This window comes from Gnatocerus cornutus, chromosome 9, assembly GCF_029298725.1.
Source record: "Gnatocerus cornutus isolate USDA-ARS CGAHR chromosome 9, icGnaCorn1.1, whole genome shotgun sequence".
Lineage (NCBI taxonomy): Eukaryota > Metazoa > Arthropoda > Insecta > Coleoptera > Tenebrionidae > Gnatocerus > Gnatocerus cornutus.
In genome coordinates, this window is record NC_142241.1 from 975,986 (window position 1) to 988,944 (window position 12,959).

The 12,959-nt window shown below is 33.7% G+C and overlaps 1 pseudogene across 1 annotated transcript; it reads right to left on the reverse strand.

Moving 5' to 3' along the window:
* Positions 1–9,808: 9,808 nt before the first annotated feature.
* On the reverse strand, positions 9,809–11,477 carry LOC148167672 (uncharacterized; annotated as a pseudogene). Its single transcript, XR_015770714.1, has 4 exons — positions 11,214–11,477; positions 11,017–11,155; positions 10,912–10,965; positions 9,809–10,856 (listed from the first exon to the last, which is right to left on the reverse strand). The product of XR_015770714.1 is annotated as an uncharacterized LOC148167672 (transcript).
* Between the last annotated feature and the right edge of the window lie 1,482 nt (positions 11,478–12,959).

Below are 12,959 nucleotides of genomic sequence, written 5' to 3' on the forward strand. Positions count from 1 at the left end.
AGATCGTGTTTTAAAATCATCATTTAATGAGATTAAAGTTGCAACAGCCACAAGAAAATTTAAAGTTGGAGACATTGTTAGGATAAGTAAAGCCAAACATATTTTTGATAAAGGTTATACACCTAATTGGACCACAGAATTGTTCAAGGTTGTTAAAATAAATATTACCAATCCTACCACGTACCTTTTAGAAGATATGGAAGAAAAACCTATAATGGGTGCTTTCTACGAAAAAGAATTGCAGAAAACAAAAAATTCGGACATATATCTGGTGGAAAAAGTTTTGAAACGACGTGGAAATAAAGTATTGGTTAAATGGTTAGGGTTTGATAATAACCATAACAGTTGGATTGATAAGAAAAATGTGTTATGACATGTAAACAATGATCGTTTTGATTAGTTTACATCAAGATGTCTGCCGATGAGCAGTGTGATGTTGAAGAAATTCAGTATGATTGCGAATTGATGATTGAAGCTAACCGATTTGAAGAGGAAATCAAAAAAGAAAAACATTTAATTCTCAATATCAGATATGACTTTGAATATTTATCACCGTTCTTTATGGAATGTGGTCTAAGTCCTGCGAGAAATTTTCAACCTGCAATTCGACTTAACAATGAATTCAACAATCTGTCCTTCAATACAATCGAATGGTCTGAATTTGTTAAGGTGCTCACACGATTCATCGATGGCAGTTTAAAGGTCAACACTATCAAATTTTGGGAAAATTTTGTCATCAATCGCAAACCAAAACTCATTCAGCTATCTAAAAATTCAACTAGTTTTGTTTTGATGGATAATGATATTCAACAAATTCTCCAATTAGACACTATTTTGTCGAAAAGACTTGAAATATTACATAAATTAAATTTTTTTAATTATTATTATAAATTGTTAAATAACGTACACAAAATAGCAAATGCTTCTGTTAACTTGTCAATACTAGATATTATTAGAATTATTTGTGACTCTAATGCCTCTATTAAAAATTACTGTATGATGGAATGTATACATTTCTTAAGCGAACGAGTGTTGTGTGATTTTAATAAATATAAAGAACGATTTTAACAAGTGTTTTATTTTATCAACAGATGTGTGCGTCTACCGCAACAGGAAAGGTTGTAAAACTCATATTGATTAGATTGCTTTATTTCTGTCTTACAAGTGTAATTTCATGACTTAGCACTACTAATTTATAATTGTATAATTTTATGCAATAATCATTTTTCAAACCCTTTTGTGGTAATGGTCTTCATTTTTTAAGACAATTTCAAACAATGCTGTAGTACCGTACTCACAATTCTTCAATTTTCTTATTCCTCTGTACACTAAACAATAAGTGTCTGAAGTAAAGTTTTCCAAGTTGCTGCGTATAACCTCAACACTTCTTTTGGGTAGAAATACTTTAAAATCTTCCAATTCCACTATAGGACACTCACCGTAAAGCCCTTTGTACAAAGACACATTTTTAATAAGGTACTTTACACCAATGGGTAGAGTTGTAAGACCCTTAAATTCCTTTATGGAATTGAAACTGTTAGTGATAATGTTGATTTGTTTCAAATCCATTCTAAAAGATGTATTACTTAGTATAAAATAATTAAATGAAAATTAACCCATACTTATCGATTCTTGGACTGCACAACACTTGATTTGAATGAAATTGATTGATTTTTTCTTTATATAGACAGCGAAAAACGTCCGGTCTTATCAATGTTTGCGGTTTTTCCGAGAAACGCGGAAATCAGACCGGATGATTACACCAAAAAACGAATTATTTTGCATTTTTTTTTCGAGATATTGCAAAAATTTTTGCCGCGGACCGCGCTTAAAACTTTTTGAAATTTTTGCTCACTCTAGCGTCCTCTATGATTGTCACCCAAACCGTCACCGCCATCTTGATCGGACACAACTGTCAAATTCAAAATTTCCGCCATTTCATAATGACATCTGTCAAAATTCTCGCCGCCAGCTGTCAAATTTCCACCGCCATCTGTCAAATTTTTAAATTTCCCGCCGTTTAGCCGCGCACGCGCAAATTGAACTGTTTATCGGCTCGCGGCGCCTCCAACCGGCTACACATTTCAATTTCCCGCCACCAGCTGTCAAATTCGCACCGCCATGTGTCAAATTTTTAAATCACCCGCCACCTGATTGGCAGATGACCAGCAATACGCCGGAAGAGCCGCCGACACCATCTGTGCGCCTGATTGGTAGATGACCAGCAATACATCACCGGACGGGCGCTCGAGATTACGACTTCCGGTCTAGAACCGGCTTTGTATCACTACTTATGAAGTTAGAAAGTCTTTATCAATAAACGATAGATGGTGTATTATCAAACAGCGATCGTCAGTATTTTCCTTAAAATTGTAAGAACCGTATTGTTTTTGTCAATTTGATTTTATTCAAATAATTATAAAATTGGGGGTAATGTCGGTATCTTGATGTAATATTCAAAACTATGGATAGATCGGCTAAAAATGTTTGAGGCCAGAAAAGAGTTACTTTTAGGTCGCTTTTGAGGCCAAAAAACTCTACTCGCCTAAAATAGTTATTTGTGTACCAAGGCCAAAAAGAGTTTCTTTTTTGGCCGAGTGTTTTTTTTAATGGCCGAGGCTAGAAAGAAGGCGAATGCAAAATAGCACTTTTTGGCAGTGATACACACAAGATTTTTTAGGGGACATCATTAAATTTACAAGTTAATTAATTTTTATTTATGATTTATTGATTTAATCATTTATAACAACTGAATAATTGCAAATGTTTATGAGTTCTTCAGAAAAGTTCATATTTTCTTTATTTACACTTGCAGTTTCGGCATGTTCATTTTCAATAATAATTTAACACGACTTTGTTGCACTTTACAGCAGATTGTCGATTTGATTTTACCCAAATAATTATAAAATTGGGAGTATCTTTATGTAATATGCAAAACTATGGATAGATGGCGCCACCATTGATCGGCCAAAAATGTTTGCGGCCAGAAAAGAGTTACTTTTAGGCCGCTTTTTTTTAATTTAAAAATTGTTTTTTCATACTTCATACTCTTTCTGGAGTAGCGCAAAACTGGACTTCAAAAACACCCTGTACGAAGGTATTAAATACATCTTGATATTCATGTTTCGATAAAATACATTATATACTTAATTTATTTATTTCTCTTAAAATTTGTCTTGAAAAGTCGTTTCCTTTGTTTTAAGCAAAATTGCACTGCTGTTTTGTCCTGCTTTTGACGCCACTGAATTCATTGACAAATTATTCATTTGGTAGAAAGAGTTTCGCAAAATTCGAAATTGGAGTGACTTTAAGCCTTGCATGTTAAAAAACATTTAAATTCCAAAATACTTACTTTCCTTGAATAGTCATTAGTCTATAGCCGTAATGTTACCTAACACCTCGTGTATTATACAAGGTGTTAATAAATGTTCTAGCTTCAAGGGTGGCTCTGGAATTTCTGTCTTGCACTATTTTGCCGCTTTATTTTCATAGTAAACTAACTACAATCTTGCAAATTATTTTTAATGTTACTTACATCAGCAACGTTTCAGTTACGGTTTTGTGTCTAAATTTTTAATTTTCAGGTTTCAAACCACAACTAGATCAGTTTGCTTACAAACTTACTTTGCTCTATGATTAAGCTCTAAACCCCCATTTATAATAAGTGCCAAATTTTTATAACATTGCTAGAAATATTTATAAACACCCTTGTACATACACCGCGTTTTGAAAAGATTTTCATTTAGTCGCCTATGATTTTCTGTACAAATTAAAAAAAGCCGCTGTTCAAAGATAATGATTGGAACTTTGGTTTCTTACCGTCAAAATACTTCCCAAAAAATCGACACTGGATCGCCAAAGGGTTAAAACTGACTCAACCTCTCCTTAATTTTTCTGTTTTTTGTTTAAATTCTTTCCTTATTGACGATTTTAACGTTTAACTTAGGAAAAATTCTTTTTCTATGTTACCACAATTTCATTTTTACAAAATTGTGGTACTTTCTAGAACGTTTATAACAATTATAATACAGGGTGTCTCAGAACTTAAAAAAACACAACTGGTAAACTAAGGTAGACATCACGAAAGAAAATATCATTGCAAAGATGACTTGATCTCCTAGATTTTAATTGGCCTGAGGAATGCTTAAAAAATACAAAAGTCGTCCAAGCGTCAATCTTCCAATCAGAAGCAGAAGATCACCTTGTGGCTATTGTTGACCCAATGGAGGTGGAAAAAAAGAAAGTTCTCTGGAAGATCAGAGAAAGAGTTCCTCAACTAAACAAAATAATGAAGGCAAAGGAATTTCGAAACGGACAGATTATTGGGGTCACCAGCAGCAACCGCGTCAAAGTCGATGACAATGAAGTTGAAGACGTAAGTGACAGGTCGACTTTTATTTTGGGCATTACAGCAAGAAGAAAGAGGTGAAAGACACTTTTGAGAGTCTGGAAGCAAAAGGGAGCGGAAAAAATGATGCGCTTTGCAAACTAACTGAAGATCGTAACATAAAGCAGTGGCTTAGAAAGATCTTAGAATTTTCGTTTTACGATTACAATGGGACTGTGCACCTGTATGAACCGAAACAAAAAGAAAAGCGCAAAGAGACAACATCCCTAACCTTAAGAGTGAGGGAATAATTATCGAAGCCGCCAGACGCCCATTACGCAGATAGCAACAGTTGAGGCGGCACCTTCTGCAGTGTGGCGGTCATGGATGCGTTTCTAAAGGAAAACCGATTCCCGCGAAGTTGGAAGGTAGCCAACTTGGCTCTTATACCAAAAAAGAAAAACAAGGAAACTGGTAGGAGTTTCCGTCCGATATGTCTTTTAACTACCTATCAAAACTCTTCGAGCACGTGATAAGAAACAGAATTAACAGCCAACTAAAGTTCTTCTCCGACTACCAATTTGGTTTTAGGGAAAATCTGACCACGACCGACGCAATCAAAGCGGTTCTTGACTTTGCAAAAGTGGCAAATGCCGGTAGCTGGGGAAGAAAGGATTTCTGCATACTGGTGGCGGTTGATATAAGGAACGCGTTTAACACGGTTTCGTGGCCGCATATAATAGATGCAATGGAAAAGGCTGAGTTAGTAGACGATCGTTTAATAGAGGTAATTAAGAGCTACCAAAGTGAACTTGGCGATAGGCTTAACAAAGCATTGGAAATGATTAGCGGGTGGATCAAGGACAAGAATCTCACGCTAGCAAAGGAAAAAACAGAAGCGATAGCACTTGTGGGCCGAAGGAAGATGGGATAGACACACTCTCGTTGCCTAGGAAATTGGAATGGCCTTTTACTCCCCTTCTAGAATAAGCTTTTGGGATTGGTTGTTAATTTTTTATCCTTTCTCGAATACTATGAAACTAAGTCAATTTTTGTTTTGAAATTCACCATTGCTTAACACTTTAATAGAACCATATAAAAACGAAAAGGATTTTGAAAGTGATAATAATGAAGACGAAGAACATTTCTCATTTAATTTAACATGCACGACAGAAAAATATCACAAATATTTAAATCCGAAGAAAATGCAATAAAAAGATTAATCTTCCTCTTCGTCGTTCTCAAGCAGAAAACCTGGACAACCCATTTCATTTTCAAAAAATTTTATGAAAAAACAAAGCTGTCTTGTGTATTAACATTTAAAAAAAATTGTTTAACAAATGGAAACTCTTGGTTTATTAAAATCTCTGTAGAGTGCCGAGAATGCAAGTCCAGTTTCGTGGATTAATTAAGGAGAATCCAGAAGTGAAGGAACAGGACATTATTCTAATGAATATCCAGTTCACAGGAAACTTTAGAAGAAAGCATCTAAAGACTTGGAAACGCCCATTAACGGGTTTTTTGAAAAATGAAGCATTAGACGAAATGATTCAAAAACACACATCTGCCGCTCGTTTCAGAAGAGAGAAAGCTCATGAAATGGATTTTGGCACTGATTTTGAGCCTCGTCATTTACCATCCCTTGACGTACTAAGGCAGGCGAAAAGCAGAGAAATTAAAAAAAAAACAAATAGATTCAGATTATTTTCATATTTTGAGTTTCATATTGGAGTTCAAGACAATTCAACGTTTATAAGGAATATTGTAAATCGTCATACTCCAGGATTCAAATAGATGCCACTGGATCTGTAGTAAAAAAAATTCTGAAACCTTGGAAAGAGAAAGGACCTCATATTTTTCTATACGAGATAGTAATTTAGGACCAAACCTCTAAAAAACAATGTTCAATTGGCAATCAACTTAGCGAAAAACAAAATTCGGTAGCAATAACTTTTTTACTTTCCACTTGGTTTCAACACAAGAGAGAAAACTTTTTAGGAAGCAGCGCAAATGAAAGACACGTGTCATTTGCTAAGCAAAAAAGGTCCATTTGACGAGTGGAAAATGACCATCAATTAATAATCAATAATAATCAAATTTGGAACAACATATTTGTACGAACAAGGCTTTTCCACTATAGGAACATAAAAACGAAGAACAGAAATCGATTAAACGCCGAAGACTGTATTCAAATCGCTCTTACATCAAAGAGTCCCAATTTTGAAGCAATTGTATCGAACATGAAACATCATTTTTCTATTTCGCGTTCATAATGAAGATATTTCGATACGCGTTTGAGCGTATTTCGGTATCGTAATGGACCAATCTCGTGCCAATATTTCCAGGAACTTATATTTTTCTTAGGTTTGCAGTAGACAAACCGTCACCCTACCGTCAACGTTGACAATTTAGATTTTGGTTTTAAAAAACCATGATAAATCGATCAATACACTATTATTTCTTGTTGCACGTTCTTATTGTCTTTGGATGCAAGAGAACCATCATGATCATGATCAACATCTTCGCTCTCTTGGCTCTCTTGCGCTCCGGTAACCTCAAAACGTCACATCTGTCAAACTGACTGAAATTAGATTTGGCTACTTCGATTTTTTCCCTGAACATTTCGCAGTTGCCAACTACCTTAAAATTCCCTAGAGTTCGAAATCAAGTTTTTTCGTTTAAAATAAGGCGAAATAGAAAAAATAGCGTATGATACTTGTTCATAATGCATTTTGCCGCACTTACTACTTTATGACACTCCTCGCTGCGCTCGTCGTGTCCTAAAAACGTGCGTGCGGCAAAATGTTCATTATGAAACGCGTTTCATAATATACTATTTTCCAAAACGTGAAGGAAGAATGTTTTCAATTATTCTTTTTTTTCTAATTTTTGACAATTCTAATTTGTGTTTGTACCACCACCATTATTATTTTTATTATTATAATTTGTTACAGTACCCCAAATTGTCAACCCTCAATTGTACCCCAATGGGTTTCAATTTGTTATATACAGTTTAGGAAAAAAAATCGCCCCCACAGAAAATATAAGTAATTGATAAGTTCATGTTGTTTTGTAATTCATATGATATTTTTCTTGTATTACACGAAAAAACTTGTTTAAATTTTATATATAGCCCCCATAAAAAATATTTTTTAATTTATATGATTTTTTTCGAGGAAAAAAAATTCGCTTCTCTGACGAAAATGATAGCCCTGATATTTTTTTAAACTCTACTAGCTACAAAATGAATAAAATATATATTATATAATTTTAAAGCTTCAAAGATTTATTTAAGAATAAAGCTATATAATAACCTATATAATAAAGCTATACAATAAAACTATATAATAAAATATACATTATATAATTTTAAAGCTTTTTTATTGCCAAATTAACTGCATTGGCTTTTTCCCCCTTCATTAAATGTCTTTCCAACGATAAATAAATAAAGACTACTAAAATAATAAAGCAAGATCATAAAACTCTTTAAAGATACACCTCCACTAGTTGTCCATGGTTTAATGAAATCTAAGGTATGTGATATTGCGCATCTATGGAGTGGGGAGTGACGTCACTCGGAGAGCAGAGTAGAGTAGACATCAAATTTTTTAGATTTCCCAAAGACAGTGTGACGACAATTGTGGGTGATTTCGTGTTGGCGGTCTGATTCTTTTAATGTAGAAAATCCCAGAATATGTTTAACATTTCTGTGCATAGGACTATGAAAGAAACTTAAAATACGAACTGTTAAATTATTTACCAAAGAAGTGGAGAAAATTAAAAGACGAAGTTGTTCCTTCTTTATTTCTTCCTAAAGGAAAATCAAGCAAACCTTCAACAGCACGGGAAAAAAGAGCGTGCAAAAAAGATCAAGCCAAATTTGTGAAAAACATAATTGAAACGTAGTAAGTTGGTAACTCATCGCTAATAATTTTCTTACATTACTTTAATTTCTTTTTATTTATGCAAAATATGAGGCCATTATTTGTTGAAAAGTAGTAATTAATCAAACAATTCTTCTTTGGTAGTATTCTCTATTGTTTTTTCTGTTTACTTTAATCAATTTTTTATAGGGAACTTAAGATCGACGATAACACGACGGCAACGTTTGTTGACAATGTGCCTTCAACTTCAAAATCTATCGGGTAAATTAACATTTTCATCTAATAAGGAAAATCAGTTTTTTCACAGAAATCATTTTTCTGTTTGCATGTTTTTGCATGTTGTCAAATAATCAAATAAACTTTACTTTTTGTTTCGATAGCGTGAACACAGACTTCGAAAATGACTTGACAGCAAAAGTATATTTACTTAAAAGCGAAAATGAAAAACTTTAAAAATTTTAGAATTAAAAAATCAATTTCAGTTTTAAAAGAAAGAAGAGATAAGATAAAAAGGAGGACAAAATTTGTGCTAAACACCAAGCCAGGTTGTATCAAATAATTTTTATAAACGGCATCATCACGCCTTAGCAATTGATTATGATATAAACACTTTTTTATTTAAAAGTTTTTGCTGCTGTGTTTTTTTTTGCAGGGATGACTTGATCAGATCTATTTGCCATAATGCCGAGCGAAGCAAATTAACCGAATGGGTGTCCCAGTCCAATTTAAATTTGAAAGGATGTTGTTTTAATACGTTCAACAAATTGTATCCCTGTGACACCTTCGAAGTTTGTAAACAAACTTGCCTGAGCAAAGCAATTTGGCACAAAGAACGCCAATTTAGAATAACTGGTTTGTAGCTAAATATTTACTTATGTTTTTGTTTGTAAATAAGAATATGGGGTTGTAGGCTCAAGGTGTTACAATTTATTTACGTACGCCAAAGAAGAATGGGACATGAAATCTAGGAAGTATTTTTATCCAAAGTCGTTTACAGGAAACTTTGCTACACGATACGGCAATGAGCAAGAAAAATTTGCCCGTGAGGCTTACAAGACTTGCCTCTCAAGCAATGAGGTGGTCATTGAGTGTGGGTTGGTAGTCTCCAAACATAATCCTTAGTTGGCTGTTTCTCCTGATGGGATAGTACTCGTACATGGACAACCAATTCGATTATTAGAAATAAAGTGTCCGGTTATCGGTAAGTCAACGTACTGTACAAGCCTTCTTTGTTAAAATTATTTTGTTAGGTTCGACGAAAACGATTTTAGAAAGAGATTTTAGAGTTATATGGAGCAAGTGCAACTTTCTATGGCAGTGTTAAACCTAGAAGGTTGTGATTTTCTTATATATAGTAGTTTTGACAAAACATTTCATCTTCTGAATGTAGATCGAGATGAAATGTTTTGTCAAAATCTAGTGAAGAAACTAAATTCAATATTTTTTGAGAAAATGTTACATGTATTATGTAAACCTACAATGAAATAAATAAATATCACATCTTTAAGTTTGTTATTAAATTCTCAAAACAGTACAATTTATCGTTTACAGCCTCATGAGGTCATGGCATTGATTACATATACAACATGGATTTAGCCTAAATTTGAGCATGATTTACTCCCCCTTTCTGAACAGAGGGAGTATTATAAGATTAAAATTTATCCGTAGATAAAATTGGACTTGACAAGTTTGTTAAAGCAACAATAATAATAACAATATCATTAATATTCTTCAATAATTTAAATGGCAGTATATTTCGACAGACTTTAAACGTTTTTATTCTTTGTATGGCGCGTTCTACGTGTACTCGGGCTCTAGCTATTTCTGCGGTGTTTTGGGCTTGCGCCTTTGTTAATTGTTTTTCTTTCTTTAAAAAAGGCGGACGAATAAGTTCAATTCCTTTTTTAGCACATTCATTGTCGACCATTGTAGCATCACCTGCAGAAAATTTTGAAATTATATTTTCCTTATTGAATATGGCTTTGTCCGAAGCCCTACCACCATATGGTTTGCTTAAAAACGTTACAGTTCCAGACGGGGCTACACCTATTAAAAACTTTACAGTATGTTTACTTTTGTAAAATGAATACATTTTAATCCTACATTTTAGGCACTTACATTTTTCAACTTCAATTTCCGTACAATCAAGAACAATTCTTGTATTTGGGAAGTTTTTAAAACAAAGTGGCATATTACATTGAATTTCTTCTATAGTAGGAAACCGGATGAAACTTTTCAATAAAAATGCTAAATTTTTTATAACATGCTGAAAATAGCTTTGAGCTGTTGTGTGGCTGACACCAAACAAAATACTTAAACATGTAAGTGGTATATCTAACTTGAGGCGCATTAAAGAGAGTAACACAATTTTTTTCATACATAATTTTGACTTCATATGCAATGTTGGCATTAACGCATTCACAAAAACATTTAACAAAGCAAAATTTTGAATTCCCGTCAAAATTCGTAGTTTATAATCCGTATTTATAATGTCAAACAAATCAAAGTCTTTCAACTCTTCATATGTATTTACTTGAATACATTTATCTTCAAATTCTTTAGCTTCTCTGTTTGAAAAACTGATGGGATTTGAATGTCCCAAAAAAATTAACGCCTCTGCAGCGTCCAATTCAGTAGTGTTAACACTCAAATGAAAATATAGGTTAGAAACAAAACTATTTGACTTTACTTTTTAACTACCTCTCAACAAGTGGTGTATCCTCTACGATTTGCACGACATCCCTACTCGCATCTCTGCATTGAAAAAATAATAATAAAGCAGTTTCACCTAAAACCTATGCTTACATTAATTTGTGTCGATTTGCAATTCTTTGTTGTCTTTGCAAAGACTTTTCTTCGTTTACTTCTTTGTCATGCAAACCCTTTGGAAGATTTTGTGAAGGCACAACATTTGCTTTTAGTCGGTAATTTTTATTTACATGGCCTGTAATCATTATTATTTATGGGTTCAAGTTAGGTTAGATTAATTTATACCAACTTACGTCGATTAAAGAAAAAATCTTGATCTTGAAAATGTTTGCTGCATACTGTTTCCCATTTTCAACGCATGAATCCACTTCAATCGTAGTATTTTATTATCGGGATTTGGAAATTTGTGAAACGATACATTATCTGAATAGTATGTTTTACACTGCGGCACACAACAGTACATATTGCTTTTAGAGAGTTTTTTATTTGCATTCATTATTTTGATTAATAATGCACTGCTTAAAGCACTTAAAACAATGAAAACTATAAGATTATGTTAACACGCCGGTTGTAAACAAACATTTATCTCGCAACCGTCATCCATATTGGAATTTTACAGCGCCATCTACATTCCGTTTTCATGCCCAATTCTTACAACTGGGGTGCGTTCAGGAATGGTTACTAGGCGTACTATTACTACCTTCGTTCGTTCAAAAAAGACAAGAATCACTGTGACAGTTTACCAACGCATCGTTCAAATTATCCTCGGCGATGTCCGTACGGTAATCCTAAATCGCCGTGCTTTGAAGCGCGGAAATAATGACCGAGGTTGCGCATTAAAAACGTGGATATACGTATTACAACCTCACATAGAATTTCGAATTTTTAGTTTTTAATTGGTAAAAAATGGAAAATTATGTATTTGCCGTTGCAAACGGCAAACCAATCATCAACGAGAATAACCAAGTATTCTTGCAAAACACCGAAGGTGAGAAAATTGTATTATTCAACAATTAACATTGTATAACGTTGCAATAACGCAAGAAATAAGTAAAATACTTAAGACCGTGTTCCCCCATGAGAGTGAAATGCAATCATGCCCAAGTCGATACATGTGATAGTGCAACACAACCAGGAACTTCGAAGATTCCAAGTGTCCAAAAGCAAAACCGGCAAGTATCGACAATAGAAAGTACATCTGAAGATACGCAAATGGATAAGTACTGGTCTCGACCAGCTACAAAGATGCTCATACATTTACGACAACAATTTGATGAACAGTTTAAATCCACTACAATGAAAAATGCTGTTGTATGGAACATGTTGGCAGGAGAGATGAAAAAGCAACATTTTCTATTCACACCTAACCAATGCCGGGACAAGTGGCAATATTTAAAAAAAAGATATATGAAAAAAGTGGATAACATGGGCCCAAGGGCCACTGGTGAGGATAGGGTAAAATTTGAGTATTTTGAAGAAATGGATGCAGTGTTGCGAGACAGACACAATGTCAATCCTCCAAGCATTGCCTCCTCCATAAAAGGCGTACAGTGTAAGTAGTAACAATTCTTTAAAAGTATGTGACTTTGCTCATTGTTTTTATAGTGTCTGATGAAGAAGCTCAGGAACATGTATTAGAAAATGGTGCGAAAAGAAGAAAACTCGTCAAAACAAGAATTGTGAAAAAAGAAGATACAGTGATAACATTCATCAAGGAATTTAAGTTATCCTCTGAGACCAAAGAACAGAACAGAGAAAGGAGACATCAAGAACTCATTGATGCAAAAAAAGATGCAGTTGCAACATTTGCCCTAAAAATGGATCAACTAATGGACAAAATGGGAAAGCAATAAAATTCCTAAAACTGTGGTTGCTGGGGCAAACTTTTAGTGATTAATTACTCTAATATTAATGTATCACAGGGTTGATTTTGACAGAAGACTACTTTTCGTTAATTGTTGAAGAATTATTGTTGTGTTACTATTGTTGAGTAATGAAATATTATTTTCAAAATAAACGTTTATTTACGTGTAAACACT